Here is a 19,666-nt window from a genome sequence, read left to right on the forward strand (position 1 = left end):
CTCCGATGCATCCTTGCGTGTAACGCCTACTGCTGCTGGCGCTGCTGTTGTTGCTGCTGGGAGTCGATGGTCATCCCAGAGGGGAAGTCGTAAGACCACTTTTACTACTTCCACCAAGCAATTGACTGTCCAACAGTCCTTTGCGAGGAAGATGAAATATCACAGCAGTCATCCTGCTGCAAAGCGGATAACTGAGGCCTTGGCATCCTGGGCGGTGAGAAACGTGGTTCCGGTATCCATCATTACTGCAGAGGCAACTAGAGACTTGTTGGAGGTACTGTGTCCCCGGTACCAAATACCATCTAGGTTCCATTTCTCTAGGCAGGCGATACCGAAAATGTACACATACCTCAGAAAAAGACTCACCAGTGTCCTAAAAAATGCAGTTGTACCCAATGTCCACTTAACCACGGACATGTGGACAAGTGGAGCAGGGCAGACTCAGGACTATATGACTGTGACAGCCCACTGGGTAGATGTATGGACTCCCGCCGCAAGAACAGCAGCGGCGGCACCAGTAGCAGCATCTCGCAAACGCCAACTCTTTCCTAGGCAGGCTACGCTTTGTATCACCGCTTTCCAGAAGAGGTACACAGCTAAAAACCTCTTACGGCAACTGAGGAAGATCATCGCAGAATGGCTTACCCCAATTGGACTCTCCTGTGGATTTGTGGCATCGGACAACGCCAGCAATATTGTGTGTGCATTAAATATGGGCAAATTCCTGCACGTCCCATGTTTTGCACATACCTTGAATTTGGTGGTGCAGAATTATTTAAAAAACGAGAGGGGCGTGCAAGAGATGCTGTCGGTGGCCAGAAGAATTGCGGGACACTTTCGGCGTACAGGCACCACGTACAGAAGACTGGAGCAACACCAAAAACGCCTGAACCTGCCCTGCCATCATCTGAAGCAAGAAGTGGTAACGAGGTGGAATTCAACCCTCTATATGCTTCAGAGGTTGGAGGAGCAGCAAAAGGCTATTCAAGCCTATACAACTGAGCACGATATAGGAGGTGGAATGCACCTGTCTCAAGCGCAGTGGAAAATGATTTCAACGTTGTGCAAGGTTCTGCAACCTTTTGAACTTGCCACACGTGAAGTCAGTTCAGACACTGCCAGCCTGAGTCAGGTCATTCCCCTCATCAGGCTTTTGCAGAAGAAGCTGGAGACATTGAAGGAGGAGCTAACACAGAGCGATTCCGCTAGGCATGTGGGACTTGTGGATGGAGCCCTTAATTCGCTTAACAAGGATTCACGGGTGGTCAATCTGTTGAAATCAGAGCACTACATTTTGGCCACCGTGCTCGATCCTAGATTTAAAACCTACCTTGGATCTCTCTTTCCGGCAGACACAAGTCTGCAGGGGTTCAAAGAACTGCTGGTGAGAAAATTGTCAAGTCAAGCGGAACGCGACCTGTCAACATCTCCTCCTTCACATTCTCCCGCAACTGGGGGTGCGAGGAAAAGGCTCAGAATTCCGAGTCCACCCGCTGGCGGTGATGCAGGGCAGTCTGGAGCGACTGCTGATGCTGACATCTGGTCCGGACTGAAGGACCTGCCAACGATTACGGACATGTCGTCTACTGTCACTGCATATGATTCTCTCCCCATTGAAAGAATGGTGGAGGATTATATGAGTGACTGCATCCAAGTAGGCACGTCAGACAGTCCGTACGTATACTGGCAGGAAAAAGAGGCAATTTGGAGGCCCTTGCACAAACTGGCTTTATTCTACCTAAGTTGCCCTCCCACAAGTGTGTACTCCGAAAGAGTGTTTAGTGCCGCCGCTCACCTTGTCAGCAATCGGCATACAAGGTTACTTCCAGAAAATGTGGAGAAGATGATGTTCATTAAAATGAATTATAATCAATTCCTCCATGGAGACATTCACCAGCAGCAATTGCCTCCACAAAGTACACAGGGAGCTGTGATGGTGGATTCCAGTGGGGACGAATTGATAATCTGTGAGGAGGGGGATGTACACGGTGATGAATCGGAGGATGATGATGAGGTAGACATCTTGCCTCTGTAGAGCCAGTTTGTGCAAGGAGAGATTAATTGCTTCTTTTTTGGTGGGGGTCCAAACCAACCCGTCATTTCAGTCACAGTCGTGTGGCAGACCCTGTCACTGAAATGATGGGTTGGTTAAAGTGTGCATGTCCTGTTTATACAACATAAGGGTGGGTGGGAGGGCCCAAGGACAATTCCATCTTGCACCTCTTTTTTCTTTAATTTTTCTTTGCGTCATGTGCTGTTTGGGGAGTGTTTTTTGGAAGGGCCATCCTGCCTGACACTGCAGTGCCACTCCTAGATGGGCCAGGTGTTTGTGTCGGCCACTAGGGTCGCTGAGCTTAGTCACACAGCTACCTCATTGCGCCTCTTTTTTTTCTTCTTTGCGTCATGTGCTGTTTGGGGAGTATTTTTTGGAAGGGCCATCCTGCCTGACACTGCAGTGCCACTCCTAGATGGGCCAGGTGTTTGTGTCGGCCACTTGGGTCGCTGAGCTTAGTCACACAGCTACCTCATTGCGCCTCTTTTTTTCTTTGCTTCATGTGCTGTTTGGGGAGTGTTTTTTGGAAGGGCCATCCTGCCTGACACTGCAGTGCCACTCCTAGATGGGCCAGGTGTTTGTGTCGGCCACTAGGGTCGCTGAGCTTAGTCACACAGCTACCTCATTGCGCCTCTTTTTTTCTTTGCGTCATGTGCTGTTTGGGGAGTGTTTTTTGGAAGGGCCATCCTGCGTGACACTGCAGTGCCACTCCTAGATTGGCCAGGTGTTTGTGTCGGCCACTTGGGTCGCTGAGCTTAGTCACACAGCTACCTCATTGCGCCTCTTTTTTTCTTTGCGTCATGTGCTGTTTGGGGAGTGTTTTTTGGAAGGGCCATCCTGCGTGACACTGCAGTGCCACTCCTAGATGGGCCAGGTGTTTGTGTCGGCCACTTGGGTCGCTGAGCTTAGTCATCCAGCGACCTCGGTGCAAATTTTAGGACTAGAAATAATATTGTGAGGTGTGAGGTGTTCAGAATAGACTGAAAATGAGTGGAAATTATGGTTATTGAGGTTAATAATACTTTGGGATCAAAATGACCCCCAAATTCTATGATTTAAGCTGTTTTTTAGGGTTTTTTGAAAAAAACACCCGAATCCAAAACACACCCGAATCCGACAAAAAAAATTCGGTGAGGTTTTGCCAAAACGCGTTCGAACCCAAAACACGGCCGCGGAACCGAACCCAAAACCAAAACACAAAACCCGAAAAATTTCCGGTGCACATCTCTAGTTAAATGTGCGTCTGGTATCTGCCATTAGTGCAGTGGGATTTAGACAATTGATGGAGGTATTGGGGTAATTCTGAGTTGATCGCAGCAGGAACTTTGTTAGCAGTTGGGCAAAACCATGTGCACTGCAGTGGGGGCAGATATAACATGTGCAGAGAGCGTTAGATTTGGGTGGGGTGTGTTCAATCTGCAATCTAAATTGCAGTGTAAAAATAAAGCAGCCAGTATTTACCCTGCACAGAAACAAAATAACCCACCAAACCTAACTCTCTCTGCACATGTTATATCTGCCCCCACTGCAGTGCACATGGTTTTGCCCAACTGATAACAAAGTTCCTGCTGCGAGAATTACCCCCATTGTCCCCGGTAACAAATCCCATCTAGATTCAACTTCACTAGGCAGGCAATACTAAGATTTTGCCATTTAATTCCAGTGATTTGGACGTATAATTATTAATTACAGTGATTTTGCCAATTAATTCCAGTGATTTGGACGTATATTAATTACAGTGATTTTACCAATTAATTCCAGTGATTTGGACGTATAATTACAGTGATTTTGCAGTATAGTTCCAGTGATTTGTAACATAGTAACATAGTATCTAAGGTTGAAAAAAGACAATTGTCCATCGAGTTCAACCTATTTGTGGTCTCCTATGAAGGATTATTTTGTATAAAATTTTGACTGATGTTGATGACTGCTGTTACGTTTTACCCCTCCTTTTTTATAATAACCATAGTGCGTGACTATGCCCCGTAACCCTGGATATCCTTATCCATTAGGAATTTATCTAATCCATTCTTAAAGGTGTTGACTTAGTCGGCCATTACAACTCCCTCAGGCAGGGAATTCCAAACCCGTATCGTCCTTACCGTAAAAAAGCCTTTACGCCGTATTGTGCGGAATCTCCTCTCCTCTAACCTGAGCGAGTGTCCACGAGTTCTCTGTGTTGATCTAACCAAAAACAGGTCCTGTGCAAGATCTGTATATTGTCCCCTTATATATTTGTAGATGTTGATCATGTCCCCTCTTAATCTTCTCTTTTCCAGTGTAAACATGCCTAGTCTTGCAAGCCTTTCCTCGTATTCCAGCGCCTCCATACCCTTAATTAGTTTGGTCGCCCGCCCCTGAACCTTTTCTAGCTCCAGGATATCCTTTTTGTAGTATGATGCCCAGAATTGTACACCGTATTCAAGGTGTGGCCTCACAAGTGATTTATATAATGGGAGTATAATACTCTCGTCCCTAGCATCAATTCCCCGTTTTATGCATGCTAATATCTTATTAGCCTTCTTTGCTGCAGTCCTACTTTGGGTACTACTGCTTAGTTTATCTATGAAGACACCAAAGTCCTTTTCCAGTACAGAATCCCCTAATTTTACCCCATTTAGTAGGTAGGTGTTATTTTTGTTCTAGTTACCACAGTGCATTACCTTACACTTGTCTGTATTGAAGCGCATTCTCCATTTCGCTGCCCAAGCTTCTAATTTAACTAAGTCGTTCTGAAGCGACTCAGCATCCCCCTCCGCATTTATAACTTTACACAATTTGGTATCATCTGCAAAAATTGACACCATTGACAAAAATTGACAAGAAATTGACACCATGCTCTCTAGACCTCTAGACCTTCTGTTAGGTCGTTAATGAAAATATTGAACAATAGCGGTCCTAATACTGAGCCTTGTGGCACACCACTTAGCACTTCAGTCCAATTTGAAAAAGATCCATTAACCACAACGCGCTGCTCCCTATTATCTAACCAGTTTTTGACCCAAGTGTATATTGTGCTTCCAAGCCCTGTTTCTTGTAGCTTCTAGATAAGTCTCATGTGTGGTACAGTGTCGAATGCTTTGGCAAAATCTAAACAGATTACATCCACCTCTTTACCCTGATCTAGGTTTGCGCTTTGGATGTATAATTATTAATTATAGTGATTTTGGCAATTAATTCCAGTGATTTGGACGTATACTGTAATTCCAGTGATTTGGACGTATAATTCCAGTTGGAATTGTTTGTGTCGCTTGGCTCAGTCATACACATACCTCATTGCACCTCTTCGACATCTTTGCATGAGGTGCTGTTTGGGGCCTAGTTTTTGAAAAGTGCTATCCTGTCTGACACTGCCGTATGAGTCCAGGGGTACTGCTGTATTTGTTCTGGGGTACTGCCGTATAACTCCAGCAATTGCAGAATTTTTTTTAAAATGACAGGGGCGTGCTGGAGATGCTTTCAGTGGACCGAACAATTGCGGCCCACTCTCGACATTCAGCCACTGCGTGACACTACTAGATGGGCCAGGTGGTTGTGTCGCTAAGGTTAGTCATACAGCAACCTCAGTGCAACTTTTTTTCTTTTTTGCATCATGTGCTGTTTGGGGACTATTTTTTTAAAGTGACATTTAATTCCAGTGATTTGGATGTATAATTCCAGTGATTTGGATGTATAATTCCAGTGGGAATTGTTTGTGTCGCTTGGCTTAGTCATACAGCTACCTCATTGCACCTCTTCGACATCTTTGCATGAGGTGCTGTTTGGGGCCTAGAAAAGTGCCATCCTGTCTGACACTGCAGTGCCACTCCTAGATGGGCCAGGTGTTTGTGCCGCACACTTGTGTCGCTTGGCTTAGTCATACAGCAGCCTCGGTGCACCTCTTTTTCTTCTTTGCATCATGTGCTGTTTGGGGACTAGTTTTTGAATAGTGCCATCTTGTCTGCAACTGCAGTGCCACTCCTAGATGGCCAGGTGTTTGTGCTGCACACTTGTGTCGCTTAGCTTGATCATACAGTCACCTCGGTGCAAATTTTAGGCCCAAAAACAATATTGTGAGGTGTGAGGTGTTCAGAATAGACTGGAAATGAGTGGAAACAAATGTTATTGAGGTTAGTAAGGAGCAAAATTACCCCCAATTTAAGCTGTTTTTTTATGGGGGGTTTTTTCCAAAAATCATCCAGATCCAAAACCAAAACACGAAAGGGTGGTTTTGGCAAAACCAAGCCAAAACCAAAACACGAAAGTGGAATTAGAACCAAAACCAAAACACAAAACACGAAAAGTGCCCGCCGCACATCTCTACTGAAAACTTATGTATGAGACGGTAAATCTTCTACCAACTTGTAAATTTAGGTTACTACCTCCACATTTTCCATGGAAAAGCACTAATACAGTAATCCAGCTGTAAGACACAATAGTGTATTGTGTGCTATTAATAACATTGACCACTGTAGCTGTTTTCTCAGGAAGGAACACTCTTTGCAGATAAATAAAATTAGCGGAAAGTTTCTCCCTTCCAATGTTTGTTTTATCTAAATCTCTTAGTTGATAATAAATCCAAACACACAAATCTGGCCTTAATTTATTCTATTACAAAATACACTTGAAGTGTGCCAAACCTCTGCTCCTAAAATAAGGGGATTACTGGAACCCTGTCAGATGTAACAAAATAAAGAATTACCCCTATTGGACACCGGTAATAGAAACACACTGAAATATGGCAAACGGTACTATATCGGGAATGTAGCAGTTTGCGGTCCAACAGTCCTAGATGGGTACACAGCAAGGCAAACACATAGACCGAGAGATCTGCAGTCAAAGCCAACAACCACACACCAGAAATTACAAGGAATCTGTGGATGTAAACAGTTACATTATTTCGACAAGTGGGCATCACTATAACTGTCTGTCAAACATTCCATCAGGACAATTTCAACAAATAAGTAGGAACTGTTCAAAATTAGAAGATTACATGGAACAGGGAGGATCACCCATGATGGTGCTCATTAATTAATAATTGCAGTTGCAATGCGATCTGGTCGTGATATTAGTGCCCAGAACTGCATTGCAATATCAGATTTTATGGTGGGATATTTTATTGAACATCTTCAGGGAAAGCCCTACACTGGCTCCCCTTCTGAATTGGATTCAGAAGGGAAAGGGGAACCAGTGTAGGGCTTGTAAGACAGGGGAAGTGGATGTACTGTAGTACGAGTGGAGAGGAAGATGAGCCAGTCAGCAGCATTTAGGATAGATTATAGTGGAGAAAGGCATTTGTCAGGGAGGATAGATCGGAGGAGATTAAAGTAGTCCAATCTGGAGATTACCAATGAGTGTGAGAAAGGGTCTGATCTTTGAAATATTTTGATATAGAAACAGCAAGGACCGCAAGAGATACTAAATAGGGAAAGGGCCTCCGAATGGCGCAATGCTGTCTGAGTGCTGCTGAGGCTCCTGTGTGGTCCCACTGCCACTCACCTGCGGCGATCATTGCCGGGGAGCAGGGCTGGATTCAGGGCCTCATGGGCCTGAAAATGTTCAAGGGCCTATTATGAGATGTAGAGGGGGCCAGTGACCAGTGCTGTGTGGGCGTGGCCATATCAATCCCAATGTCTCCCTAAATATGTAAAAGTACAAAAATTGCATCATTTTGTGTGGAAAATAGAAATACAATTTAATACTTATGATTTATAGCCAACTGTGTGGCCAGCTGGTGGCTGGTGATCATCACGTTATCATGATAATAGGCCCATTTATATGTTGAGTTCTGGAGCTGTAGTTCCATCTGCCCGATTGTTAATCTGGCCTGCCGGAGAGGGTTCCAGGGGAACCTTCTGCTGGCTGAATCTGCCAAGTGTAGCCCATAGGCTACAGCTGGCTGCCACCATCTTCAGAAGTTGGTAAATCTATCAGAATCGCACCCCATATAGAAACCTAGAGACATCAGATACTCAATAAAATGCACAAGACCTAAAGATGAAACTAGTAAATTTGCCTTTTAAATTAATGCTGCTTTAAAAAAAAAAAAAAAAAAAGGCAAACTCGCCATAATCTTTCTGATGTCTAAATCTATTGTTAGACAATGAGAGAAGAAGAAGGCATTTGTGTGGGCGCACTCTTAACAGCTAGAAAAGTTTCATGAAATAAAAAAACAGATAAAACAGCAATTTTATTGTTATTAATTAAAAATGTGTTAAAATCCACCCAACAGAAAGAAGAGAAATCAAGATAAAAAACAACGCCATGGATTAAAAAACACTAAATGTTCTGGTCTGTGTACTTATAGAGTAAATTGAAAAATATGTAGACACATTCAGTACTGCATCTGTTTCACCTCGACCAGAACAGAAAAATCTATATTGATAAGACCATCACAGGTCAAAAGAATATATAAAGACCATAGTTGGTCAAGGAAACACCTAGAATAACCCCAATTTTTTTTGGGGGGGGGTCCTGTATATAAAGATCTATCGGTACGTATTCGTTCGGTTACTTATATGTTATCGCTGGTCTTGGTAGTTGAATGATAGTGGTGATCCTGCTGTTAGTGTTGCATCATGTTGAGGCCTATTGTGTTCACATAGCTCTATAACACCGGGTATTCCTAGGAGGTCTCCCTTTAAAGTACTGACCTGGCCCACCACTGCTTAGCTTCCAAGATCAGACGAGACAGGGCATGTTCAGAGAGGTGTGGTAGTAAATAGTGTACTTATTTGCTGCAAAACCAATGAGAGTGCACCTAGGTAGAATAGCTTAGGCCAGGAACCGGCAACTGGCGGACCGCGGACCATCTCCGGACCGCAAAGGATAGAACAGCGGACCGGTTTACTCTAATTATAAATACTTTAATACTGGCAGGATACTAGCAGGGGAAGGAAGCTCACACTGTAATGACGCAGAGAGGCAAGAGCGTCCATCTTCCTTCCCCTGCAGAGCGTGCTGACGCGGCGTCCCACGTGAGCGGGCTGATGCGACATCTCTTGTGAGCGGGCTGACGCGGCGTCACGGGAATGATGGAGGCTGAGGCGCTGAGTGGATCCCGTGCACCGCACCACAGCGTGGAGGAGCCCCGACTGGTCCAAGCCCTCGCACCCAGGGGATTCACCTTCTCAAGAGGAAACCAAGCTACCAGGCGGCGGAGCCGGGAGGCATTTTTTAGTGCGTCTGCGGGTTGCGGCCTGCCCGTCCTCACGTACGCGGGTGTCAGGAATCTGCATTCTCCATCGCATCACTACTGTGGAACTACAGGTTCCAGCAGTTCAGTTCCAGTTTTCAGTCTACCGCAGCCTGGAGTACACAGTGCTTCAGCTAACTCACAGCTGATCTGAACACCCAATCCAGCAGGGTGTGTCCTCACAGATGCAACATCCAATCATCACAGACCAAGGGGTATAAACTCCAGTTCCTGGCTCAGTCTCATCGCCTTGGACAACACGTCACATTCTGTGAACAGGCGTCTCCTATTTGCAGTCATCTGTCTGCAGAGATACCCCGGTGTATTGGACCTGTGGAACTACAGGTCCCAGCAGTTCCGTTCCAGTTTCCAGTTCCAGGTTCCAGTCTTCAAGCCTTTGTTTCCAGCAGTCTTCTATTTCTGGCATCTCCAAGTCATCTCCCTGTTCCAGTGTTCCTGTGGAACTACAAACTCCAGCCACAGCCAGCCACAATCCACCAGCAGTAAGAGACTCTCCTCAGGTGTTTTATTATTACCATCTGTGCATCTCAGCAGTTAACATCTATTTGCTTAGAGATTGTCTCCTGCTTAAGCCCGTTAAGCTATCTGGACTTGTGCTTCATAGAGACTGTACATTTATCAGAGTTCTGTTTTTCCAAAGTTATTTCATCCTGAGTTATACTGAGACTGTGTGCTTTTTACAATTACCGGAGTTCTGTTTGTTTCAATCATAGTTACCAGTGACTTTTGAATATTTATTTCCTGTTATTTCTGGTTTTGCATTCCACTGCAATTGCATTCCATTGCACCTGTTATTCAATTGCTTTGTGATCCCTGTGACATAATAAATATCAGCGCCTATGCGCAGGACTATTCTTCGGTCTCCTCGTGTATTACGTCACACCAACACTGACCCACTAGCGCCCCCGCCGGGGACAGACAAGTTACAGAATCCTGACAGTGGGCTTTGTACATAAGGGTGAGCAGTCATATTTTGAAACATATTTCATGTCTGTACTGCACAAGAATAGATAGAAAGATACTGCGCTCCACTGTAGGGGTTTGGGACGCAATTAATTCTTACACCCTGGGAGTAAGGAAGTCATCGTATACATAAGATTATAATTAGGTATTACAAATGTATACAAATGAAAAAGTGAAAGATTTTGTGGTTTTTTGGACCTCGATCAAAATAATTAGATAACATCCGGACTCCATTAAAAATTACTTGCCTACCCCTGGCTTAGGCGCTCATATCAGGTGCTAGAGTTCAAGCGCCGAGAGGAGATAAAGTACTGGATCTGCTGTCCAACGTTAAACATGTAGGTGCCCACTTTGGTGGGTTTGTCCCCTGAATCGAGGATGAGAGTCCACTGAATAAGTGCAGGTTATAAATGAGATAGGTAGAAGGTTATGTACATTAATTCTATTTGTATGATAACAATGATTGCGTATGAGGTTCAGATAATCTCATAAGACAAAACAAGTCATACACAATTATATCAATATCTGCAACTTTAACAGCTCATTTTAGTGCACAGGATCAGCAAATTTAGGTATAAATACACATCAGCTGAGTTTAAACAACAGGTTCAAAGCGTCACTCACAAGAAAAAATCCCTTAATAGCGCGTGTGCCGTGGATTAAATAATTAAATATTGATACAATGGCGACAAACTCCCAGAGACCTGTCTGCACCAGTCTCTTTTATTCTCAAAGCGTCACTGTCAATGTTGTTAGCCAAGGGGGAGTCTAACAAGTGGGTTTGTAATCTATAGAAGATGGGGGAAGGGAAGGAGATGTAGACTCAGAAATGTCCTGAATATCACAGCTCCAATGATGAACCCTGCCAATAAAGCACTGATCTCTGGCAGTCAAAATTAACTTGTAGAGAGGTATGGTTGCTGTATAGTAGCAGTGAGCTTAGTTAAACTCCAAGGCTGTGTTGTAATCATCTCTCCCAGTGGGCACAAGCAGTAAGAGTATATGAATTGTACCTGTTATACAGCAGTAATACATTCATTGGCTTAAATTACAACACTGTGGTCGACACAGAGGTACCTGGTGTAAGTGCAAGGTCTCTGGTGCAGGGATTCTTGATGCCTGTGCGGGATCCCTGGTGCGAGGACTCCTGTAGGGAAAACGCGTTTCGCCCGTCTCACGGGCTTGTTCACTTCCTGGACCTCACCAGAAATAAAAAGAAACAACACATGCACTTGAGAATAATGTTTATTTTAACATTTAAAAAGTAACACTGTATTTAAATTAGAAATGAGTGGGTTCGGATTTACTCGGTTCTTATCGCCAGAATTATCGCAAGTTCTTTTTTTCTGGATTTTTCTTATTGGCTAACCAAAACACGTGACATCCGTGAGCCAACAAGGAGATGCGGGTAAATCCGAGTAAAACCGAACCCACTCATCTCTAATTTAAATGTGACATTTAGAACTCTTTATACAGGTTGAGTATCCCAAATCCAAAATGCTACGGACCAGAAGTATTTTGGATATCGGATTTTTCCGTATTTGGGAATAATTGCATACCATAATGAGATATCATGGTGATGGGATGGGACCCAAGTCTAAGCACAGAATGCATTTATTTTTCATATACACAATATACACACAGCCTGAAGGTCATTTTAGCCAATATTTTTAATAAGTTGTGTATTAAACAAAGTTTGTGTACACTGAGCCATCAGAAAACAAAGGTTTCACTATCTCACTCTCATTCAAAAAATTCCATATTTCTGAATATTCCGTATATTTCGGAATATTTGGATATGGGATACTCAACATGTAATACAGGTTGAGTATCCCATATCCAAATATTCCGAAATACGGAATATTCCGAAATACGGACTTTTTTGAGTGAGAGTGAGATAGTGAAACCCTTGTTTTTTGATGGCTCAATGTACACAAACTTTGTTTAATACTCAAAAGTTATTAAAAATATTGTATTAAATGACCTTCAGGCTGTGTGTATAAGGTGTACATGAAACATAAATGAATTGTGTGAATATAGACACACTTTGTTTAATGCACAGTTATAAAAAAATATTGCCTAAAATGACCTTCAGGCTGTGTGTATAAGGTGTATATGTAACATAAATGCATTCTGTGCTTAGATTTAGGTCCCATCACCATAATATCTCATTATGGTATGCAATTATTCCAAAATACGGAAAAATCCGATATCCAAAATTCCTCTGGTCCCAAGCATTTTGGATAAGGGAGACTCAACCTGTAGAAATTGTGATTTCCTGAGGAATAAAGCAGAATCTAACTGGGAAATTAACTTGATCTCATAAATATAGATTTTAATTATTTTGAATTTGTCAGTGGGGGCTATAATGCCTTTATTGGAATAGAAATCTTCAAAATAGAAATTAGCAGTCTCTGTGTAAAAGATACTATCTTATTTTAAATCACATTTTCTTTAACTTTTTCACTCGCTTTGTTTATTTTTAACATATTTCATTATGGCTGAACAACAATCATTTTCAATGATGATAATAAAATATATATTTTATTAATAAATTAGTTAATTGTGAGGTTCTCAGTGCATCCAGAACACGGCTTCTGTTTCTGTGTGTATATGTTATAGCCTTTAAGCCTTTTAGCACTCCCATCCAATAATAAATAAAGGTGTGAATATATACCATATACAGTAATATAATTGATCAAAGGGAAAGAGAACATCTGTGTTACAGTATATTATATTTACTGGTGCAGGAGTATTTCTTGTTTTGTATAAAAGAAATGCGCTCAAGGGGGTATATTTACTAGAGATGAGCGGGTTTGGACCCCTGAGATCCGAACCCTACTGAACCTGACTACCCGTGTCCGGATCCGAGTCAGGCTCGGGTTTTCTTGCCTGACTCGGAAACCAGAACGAGGCAAAACGTCATCATCCCGTTGTCGGATTCTCGCGGGATTTGGATTCCATATAAGGAGCCGCGGGTCCCCGCCATTTTCACTCCGGCATTGGAGAGTGTAGATAGAGGACATGTCTCCGTTCTCTCAGTGTCCGTGTCTTGTGCTACATCTGTCCAGTCACAGTGGTTGTGTCCTCTTGCTGCCATATGTCCAGTGCTGCTGTATAGGGTGCTGTGTTGTGCTGCATCAGTTCAGTGGTGGTGTATTGTGCTGCATCAGTACAGTCACAGTGGTATCCTCTGCTGCCATATATCCAGTGCTGCTGTATAGGGTGCTGTGTTGTGCTGCATCAGTTCAGTGGTGGTGTATTGTGCTGCATCAGTCCAGTCACAGTGGTATCCTCTGCTGCCATATATCCAGTGCTGCTGTATAGGGTGCTGTGTTGTGCTGCATCAGTTCAGTGGTGGTGTATTGTGCTGTATCAGAGCAGAAAGTAAGTGATTCGGATAAAGGGCGCCCTTCTATAACCACATAAAGTATGCAAAATCCCAGTGAGTATCAGAGAATATATCAGCAGTATACATTCCTGTAGACAGCTTGCATTGTCAGCATGTAACAGATCAGTTTCCCCGTGTTCCACACAGTGTTCCTCCTCTTGTTTTCTTTCCTCTCAGAATACCCAAAAGAATAGAGGGAATGGGCAGAAAATAGTGTAACACCGTTTTTATTTTTCCACAAACAAAACAGACAACTTCGATAAAACCTTATGATAAAAATTGACACACAAGTGACAAGGATGATCCCAGAAAATAGAGGTGATGTAATTACCGGATTAGAAGAGAACCTGACAAGTTCTCAGAATCGCATAGAAATAACAGCAATCTCAGGCAGCCACCCGGGTTTTACAGCTCCCTGGAACCGGTAGTCACTTTCACCAACAGTCGTCTGGGCAATACCTCGCACAACACCAACGCGTTTCAGGTCTATTCCAGACCCTTTTTCAAGGACTTACCTTGAAAAAGGGTCTGCTGTATAGGGTGCTGTATTGTGCTGCATCAGTTCAATGGTGGTGTATTGTGCTGCATCAGTCCAGTGATAGTGTCCTGTGCATCAGCCATCGGTCATTCCAGTGACCAGTCACAGTGGTATCCTCTGCTGCCATATGTCCAGTGCTGCTGTATAATAATAACAAGTCGCTTACAGTGTTGCTGTGTTGTCCTGCATGAGACCAGTGGTAGTGTCCTGTGCATCAGCCATCAGTCATTCCAGTGACCAGTCACAGTGGAATCCTCTGCTGCCATATGTCCAGTGCTGCTGTATAATAATAACAAGTCGCTTACAGAGTTGCTGTGTTGTCCTGCATGAGACCAGTGGTAGTGTCCTGTGCATCAGCCATCAGTCATTCCAGTGACCAGTCACAGTGGTATCCTCTGCTGCCATATGTCCAGTGCTGCTGTACAATAATAACAAGTCCCTTACAGTGTTGCTGTGTTGCCCTGTATCAGACCAGTGGTAGTGTCCTGTGCATCAGCCATCAGTCATTCCAGTGACCAGTCACAGTTGTATCCTCTGCTGCCATATGTCCAGTGCTGCTGTATAACAATAACAAGTCCCTTATAGTGTTGCTGTGTTGTCCTGCATGAGACCAGTGGTAGTGTCCTGTGCATCAGCCATCAGTCAGTCCAGTGACCAGTCACAGTGGTATCCTCTGCTGCCATATGTCCAGTGCTGCTGTATAACAATAACAAGTCCCTTATAGTGTTGCTGTGTTGTCCTGCATGAGACCAGTGGTAGTGTCCTGTGCATCAGCCATCAGTCATTCCAGTGACCAGTCACAGTGGAATCCTCTGCTGCCATATGTCCAGTGCTCCTGTGCCGCATATTGTTATATAACTCCAGAAAAATAATGGAGAACAAAAATTTGGAGGATAAAATAGGGAAAGATCAAGAACCACTTTCTCTTAGTGCTGAAGCTGCTGCCACTAGTCATGACATAGACGATGAAATGCCATCAATGTCGTCTGCCAAGGCCGAAGCCAAATGTAATAGTAGAGGGCATGTAAAATCTAAAAAGCCAAAGTTCAGTAAAAAGACCCCAAAAAAGAAATTTAAATCGTCTGAGGAGAAACGTAAACTTGCCGATATGCCATTTACGACACGGAGTGGCAAGGAACGGCTGAGGCCCTGGCCTATGTTCATGACTAGTGGTTCAGCTTCACATGACGATAGAAGCCCTCGTCCTCCCGCTATAAAAATTAAAAGCGTTAAGCTGGAATAAGCACAGAAAAGAACTGTGCGTTCTGAGATGGTATCACAAATCCCCAAACACAGAGGGGATCATCTGCACAACAATTTTTGACCACTATTCCATCTATCCAGGTGTTTGGTGAGTGGGCAGTCCGGAACTCCCGTCTCCAATTTTTCATCTTTATACACCATGGTCCTTTTTTGTGCTGTGCAGAGTGCCTCTAATGAATTTTATATGAATTTTTTAATGTGATTTTATGAACTTTTTTTGTTTGTACCAATAAATCTGTTACCCCTTTTTATTGTGGACTGGAAATTGATATTTTTGGGAGGATTCCGAACCTAAAGATACCTTGATGGTAAAGTAGCAGCATTGTGACTTGTGAGTGGGGTACGCCCATCCTATATATATCCTATATATATTCATTACCATTACTTAAGGGGAATTTAAAGATACCTTTACACATCGATAACTACCTCCTAAAGTGTGAGTCCTGGTACGCACCAGTATCTGTATACTACTTTTGTGGTGAAAAGGTGGAACCTGTACTTAAAGATACCGTTCTAGGTCTGTTTTGGCGATCTGCTGTGTGAGTACGGTACGCCATTTAGGACATTCCACGCTGTATGCCATAAGGACAGACTAAAGATACCTTTATGGGTCTAGTAGTGTGGCGACCTGCTGTGTGAATACGGTACGCCATTCAGGACATTCCATTCTACACACTATAGGATATATGAACAAAGGGATTACTGAAAAATATTTGTGGGACTTTTCATCTGTGGTTTATTTACCACATTATTTCATCTGTGGCTGACATACTACACTATACTATATTTTTTTTGTTTCATGTTTCCCTCAAAACTCTGGTGAATTATATTGAGAACTATATCTACTTGAGAGGAAAAGCATTATTCACCGATTATTCGATCAGAGGGAAGTATTGTTTGCTTAGCGCTTGAGATCTATGTACACTCTCTTTTTCTTGTACCATAAATGCCCAAGGAGAGTCCAAGTGTATCGGCGGTTGCCTGACCTTCCCAACACTGGGCGGGAAGAGGTGGCTCCTTCCACCATTTGCACGCCCCCTGCAAGTGCTGGAAGGAGCACCCACAGTCTAGTTTCTGATATTCAAATTGAAGATGTCACTGTTGAAGTACACCAGGATGAGGATATGGGTGTTGCTGGCGCTGAGGAGGAAGTTGAGGATTCTGATGGTGATGTGGTTTGTTTAAGTCAGGCACCGGGGGAGACACCTGTTGTCCATGGGATGAAGAAGCCCATTGTGATGCCTAGGCAAATTACGAAAAATGCCACCTCTTCGGTGTGGAATTATTTCTCCCCAAATCCGGACAACAGGTGTCAAGCCGTGTGTTACCTGTGTCAAACTGTAATAAGTAGGGGTAAGGATGTTAACCACCTAGGAACATACTCCCTTGTATGTCACCTGCTGCGCATTCATCAGAACTCAGTGTCAAGTTGTGAAACTTTGGGTAAGAGCGTAAGCAGTCCACTGACACCTAAATCCCTTCTTCCTCTTGTACCCAAGCTCCACACCACCAACTCCCTCAACGTCAACTTCCTCCTCAGCCATGAATGTCAGTAGTCCTGCAGGCCATCTCCCTGGCAAGACTGACGAGTCCTCTCCTAACCGGGATTCCTCGGGTGGATCCTCGAGTGGTACGCCTACCGCTGCTGTTGTTTCTGCTGGGAGTCGATCGTCATCCCAGAGGGGAAGTCAGAAGACAACTTGTACTACTTCAACTAAGCAATTGACTGTCCAACAGTCCTTTGTGAGGAAGATGAAATATCACAGCAGTCATCCTGTTGCAAAGCGGATAACTGAGGCCTTGACATTTATGTTGGTGTTAGACGTGCGTCCGGTATCCACCATTAGTGCAGTGGGATTTAGACAATTGATGGAGGTATTGTGTTCCCAGTACCAAATCCCATCTAGGTTCCACATCACTAGACAGGCGATACAGAGAATGTACAGAGACATCAGAAAAAGTGTTGCCAGTGTCCTAAAAAATTCCATTGTATCCAGTGTCCACTTAACCACGGACATGTGGACAAGTGGAACAGGGCAGGATACGGACTATATGACTTTGACAGCCCACTGGGTAGATGTATGGCCTCCCGCAGCAACAACAGCAGCAGCGGCACCAGTAGCAGCATCTCGCAAATCCAAACTCGTTTCTATGCAGGCTACGTTGTGTATCACCGCTTTCCGTAAGAAGCACACCACTGACAACCTCTTACGGAAACTGAGAAACCATGCGCAATGGCTTACCCACCTTAGACTCTCCTGGGGATTTGTGATATCGGACAACACCACCAATATTGTGCGTGCATTACAACTGGGCAAATTCCAGCACGACCCATGTTTTGAACATACAATAAATTTGGTGGTGCAGAATTTTTTTAAAATGACAGGGGTGTACAGGAAATGCTGTCGGTGGCCCGAAAAATTGCGGGCTACATTCGACATTCTTCCACTTCGTGCCGAAGACTGGAGCACCAACAAACACTCCTGAACCTGCCCTGCCATCAACTGAAGCAAGAGGAGGTAACGAGGTGGAATTCAACACTCTATATGCTTCAGAGGATGGAGGAGCAGCAAAAGGCCATTAAAACCTATACATGCACCTATGATATAGGCAAAGGAGGGGGAATGCACCTGACTCAAGCGTAGTGCAGAATGATTTCCGTCTTGTGCAAGGTTCTCCAACCCTTTGAACTTGCCACACGTGAAGTCAGTTCAGACACTGCCAGCTTGAGTCAGGTCATTCCCCTCATCAGGCTTTTGCAGAAGCAACTGGAGAAATTAAAGGAGGAGCTAAGGTGAAGCGATTCCGCTAAGTATGTGGGACTTGTAGATGGAGCACTTTATTCACATTTGCCAGGATTCAAGGGTGATCAATCTGTTGAAATCAGAGCACTACATTTTGGCCACCATGCTCGATCCTAGGATTAAAGCCTACGTTGTATCTCTCTTTCCGGCAGACACAAGTCTGCAGAGGTGCAAAGACCTGCTGGCGAGTAAATTGTCAACTCAAGCGGAATGTGACCCGTCAACAGCTCCTCCTTCAATTTCTCACACCACTGGGGCTGCAAGGAAAAAGATAACATTTCCTAACCCACCCACTGGCGGTGATGCAGGGCAGTCAGGACCGAAAGCTGACATCTGGTCCAGACTGAAGGACCTGCTAACGATTACTGACATGTCTGCTGTCATGGCATATGATTCTGTCACCATTGAAAGAATGGTGGAGGATTATATGAGTGACAGCCTCCAAGTAGGCATGTCAGACAGTCCGTATGTTTACTGGCAGGAAAAAGAAGCAATTTGGCTACTCTTACACAAACTGGCTTTATTTTAGAAAGAAAGAGTGTTTAGTGCAGCCAGTAACCTTGTCAGCGATCGGTGTAGGAGGTTACTTCCACAAAATGTGCAGAAGATAATGTTCATCAAAATTAACTATAGATTCCTTAAGGAAGACCATGACCAGCAATTGTCTCCGGAAAGTACACAGGGACCTGTGATGGAGAGGGATGAACACTGTGAAAGGGGTGAGGAATCGGAGGATGAGGATGAGGTCGACATCTTGCCTCTGTAGAGCCAGTTTGAGCAAGGAGAGATTGATTGCTTCTTTTTTGGTGGGGGTCCAAACAAACCAGTCATTTCAGCCAGTCGTGTGGCAGACCCTGTCGCTGAAATGATTGGTTTGTTAAAGTGTGCATGTTCTGTTTATATAACATAAGGTTGTGAGGGCCCAAGGACAATTCCATCTTGCACCTCTTTTTCTTCTTTGCATCATGTGCTGTTTGGGGACTATTTTTTTAAAGTGCCATCCTTACTGACACTTCCGTATATGTCCAGTGGTACGGCCATATAATTCCAGTGATACTGCAGTATATGTCCAGTGATACTGCCATATAATTCCAGTGATATTGCCGTATAATTCTAGTGATATTGCTGTATAATTCCAGCGGGAATTGTTTGTGTCGCTTGGCTTAGTGAGACAGCTACCTCATTGCACCTCTTCTACATCTTTGCAAGAGGTGCTGTTTGGGGCCTTTTTTTCATATCTGCCCTCCTGTCTGCCATTGCAGTGCCACTCCTAGATGGGCCAGGTGTTTGTGTTGTCCACTTGTGTTGCTTAGCTTAGTCATCCAGCAACCTCGGTGCAACCTTTTGGCCTATAAACAATATTGTGAGGTGTTCAGAATTGACTGGAAATTAGTGGAAATGAATGTTATTGAGGTTAATAATACCGTAGGATCAAAATTACCCACAAATTCTGTGATTT

The 19,666-nt window shown here is 43.9% G+C and overlaps 1 pseudogene; it reads right to left on the reverse strand.

Moving 5' to 3' along the window:
* Positions 1 to 8,636: 8,636 nt before the first annotated feature.
* LOC134950074 (5S ribosomal RNA) lies at positions 8,637 to 8,755 on the reverse strand (annotated as a pseudogene).
* Between the last annotated feature and the right edge of the window lie 10,911 nt (positions 8,756 to 19,666).

Source organism: Pseudophryne corroboree, chromosome 8 (assembly GCF_028390025.1).
Source record: "Pseudophryne corroboree isolate aPseCor3 chromosome 8, aPseCor3.hap2, whole genome shotgun sequence".
NCBI lineage: Eukaryota > Metazoa > Chordata > Amphibia > Anura > Myobatrachidae > Pseudophryne > Pseudophryne corroboree.